General features: G+C 52.8%; 1 pseudogene; it reads right to left on the bottom strand.

Annotated features, from left to right (window-relative positions):
- Positions 1 to 811: 811 nt before the first annotated feature.
- LOC143676101 (zinc finger protein PLAGL2-like) lies at positions 812 to 2,719 on the bottom strand (annotated as a pseudogene).
- Between the last annotated feature and the right edge of the window lie 327 nt (positions 2,720 to 3,046).

A 3,046-nucleotide genomic window follows, 5' to 3' on the forward strand; every position in this document is an offset into this window, starting at 1 on the left:
GAAAAATGTGAACCCAAGTGAAGAGAAGTCAGTGAGACCCAACTCCACCTTGTAAACAGGGCTCCAGTTAAAACCAGGTACCAAATGGTTCAGGCTGGTGCCAACTGGAATGGACTGGTGGGAACGGATTCATGGTGTGTAAACAATGTTCACTGCACGCATTCTAAGGCTAACAGCTCAGCAAGGGAGGTGAAATGGTGTGTTTGAGGTGACTGTGTAAATGGTACCATTGCTGGACAACACTGACTGAAAATGAAGATGCTGGTACTGGAGGGAAAGGGGTGGTAGGGAAGAAAAGAGGCCTTCTCTCCTACCCACTGGATGGAGGCCAGAGATGGAGCCAAGTGACCCTCTGCAGCAGGGCCTAGCCAACTGACTTCTGTAAGAACTGCAAGTTGGCACCAGAAGGAAGGCTTCTTGGGCTATTTTTCTCAAGGTCATCCAAGGTGAAACCCTCACCATTTCTGCATCTTTTAGAGGCCTCCATCTTTCCCCCCAAAGAGAAGGAGGTTCTGATGCTTTGGAAAGGGAGAGGGCTAAGTGTGGCTCCCAATTCAGATAAAAAAATAAAAGTAAAAATACCTAAAGTCCTATGGTATGCAATCTTTTCATGGGGTTGGGACTCAAGGCTCTTCCTGGAATTGATCCTGGAGCCCAAACCCCCAATGAAGCACTCCATACAGACACTGGAAGTTTTTCTTTTCAAATCCAGCTCTGAAAGCTCAGCTGCCTTCATAGGGGATGTTGATGGGGTGAGTACTGAGGCTCCCTGACAGAACCAAGGAATGAGCTGGGGTGGCCTCCTTGGAGGCTACTGGAATGCCTGGTGGAAACGAGGCAGAGTGGTGGTGCTCAGACCAGAGGTGAAGACAGGAAGCAGGAGTGCAGAGGGCCAAAGTTCAGTGGACCCCCAGCCCCCGGGGAATCTTGAGGCTGAGCTTGCAAAGTGGTGAGCAGGGGCTGTGCCTCAGCTTGGGAATAACCCATGACCAGGCCTCCTGTGGCCCCAGGTGGGTTACATGGAGGCAAGTTGAGTGGAAGAAAGCCCAGTAAATGAGAGAAGTCCACATTAGCAGCTCGGAGGGCCTCAGAGAGATTGGCGGGGCTCTTAGTGGGCAGTGTTTCATCTAGGAGGGCTGCAGCTGCCACTGGCTGAGGTGAGGCGGGCTGGGGTTCAGCCAATGAAAGAGACAGACTTCCTGGAAGCTCTGCCAGAAAACTATCCACCTCCACTTTGGGCAATTTGTCGGGCAAGTATGAGGTAGATCCAAGCTGGTATTTTGGATGGAGCTGAGCTGGGGAAGAGATAGGTGAGGATTCCAGAGGGTAGTTCATACCAATGGGCAAAGTGTTGTGCACCAAGGAGTGTGGAACGCCCGCACTGGGCATAGTAGGGATGTGGGCACCATACATGCCCATAGGCAACATGCCAGGAAAGGCCTTAGCCCCCATAACACCCCGAGAAGCCATGCACAGCATAGGGCTCAGCTCTTCCTTTACACTGACTGTGGAGCTTCAGCTGAGCAGGCCTAAAATGTCCACCGGCTCTGTCTTAATCTTGAGCAGCTCATGCGAGTGGCTCTTCTTGACATGCTGTGTCAAGTGGTTCTTGCGGCCAAACCTCTGGACACAGTACTGACACAGGAAGTCCTTCTGGCCTGTGTGTACCACAGTGTGCTGCCTCACATCCTTTTGAGTATAGAACCTCCGGTCACAGTGATCACAAGGATGCCTCCTCTCCTTGGCACCGCCTGCTACCTGGAGTGAGTGGGCCTTCAGGTGCTCTAGCAGGGCCTGGGTACTCTGAAAGGTCTGCAGGCACACCTTACAACTAAGGTCGCCACTGCTGGCTGCATGCATGGCCAGGTGGCGCCAGTAGACCAGCTTTGTATTATAGTTCTTACTGCACTCAGAACAGTGGAGGGCTTCTTTGTTGGGGTCGTGGGTCTGCAAGTGGTTCCGCAGATGGTCCTTGCGATGAAACATCACAGCACATGCACTGGTTGGGTTTCTGGGCCGAGTGAGTGGCCATGTGCCAGATCCTAGCTGTTGTTGTTGTTGATTTGAGTCCATGGGCCAGGAATCGAATCTGGGTCTCCCACATGGCAGGTGAGCATTCTACCAATGAACCATCTATGTACCCCAGACTAGTTTCGTTTCAGTTTTTTTGGGGGGTGGTGGTGGTGGTACATGGTCCAGGAATCGAACCCGGGTCTCCCGCATAAAAGGTGAGCACTCTACCACTGAACCACCTGTGCACCCTCAGAGTAGTTTCTGAAAAAAAAAATCACCATTACTTTTTAGTTAGTGATCTCAAATGGCTGGTTTTCAGGGGACACTTGTGAAACAAATTAACCTTCACTCCTTTGCTACAGATAAAGTCCCACACTCAGTGGCGTCTCTCTGGTTTTGTCCTCTGGGAACCTGAGGTTAGGAAGAGGTGTGAGCATGTCACCTACCTATACAACTTGTACTTGGAGGCAAAATCCTTGCCACAGTGCAGCTGAGGACAGCTATATGGTCCCAGCTGTGGATGGGAGAGGCTGTGAGACCTCAGCTTCTCCCCATTTGAGAAGGGTGTCCCAGAGATTTCACATTGGCACTTCACTTGACTCTCCGCCTCCCGGTCCTGAGGCCTGGGAACTACATTCCAGCCCACTTCCTCCTCCTGCTTTGCATCTTGAATCCAGCGGGGAAGGCTGGTGAAAAATGTGGTCATGGCAAGGGTAATGGCGAAGGGCCATGTTATTCAGAAAGCCTCCCCAACAGCTCCACACAGGCTCTCTGCTCTGTCACAGCCTCCAACGCAGCCTTCAGAGAACAATCTCTTCACCGCACTCAGGCCCCACCGGGCCGCGCTCGGTCTCCGCCCCGCCCGCTTAGGCCTGGGTAGTGGCGGCGGTCGGGCCATTGTCCCGTGCATTGTGGGAACTGTGCGAGCGGACTCTCGGGCCATGGAGAGGGCGGTGCCACGGCCTTTCTATAACGTCCACTTTCAAGAGGTCCCTGCATACTCCTTCCATGGGTGGCTTCCCCAGCTTCTCTC

Source organism: Tamandua tetradactyla, chromosome 3 (genome assembly GCF_023851605.1).
Source record: "Tamandua tetradactyla isolate mTamTet1 chromosome 3, mTamTet1.pri, whole genome shotgun sequence".
In the NCBI taxonomy this organism is placed as follows: Eukaryota; Metazoa; Chordata; class Mammalia; order Pilosa; family Myrmecophagidae; genus Tamandua; species Tamandua tetradactyla.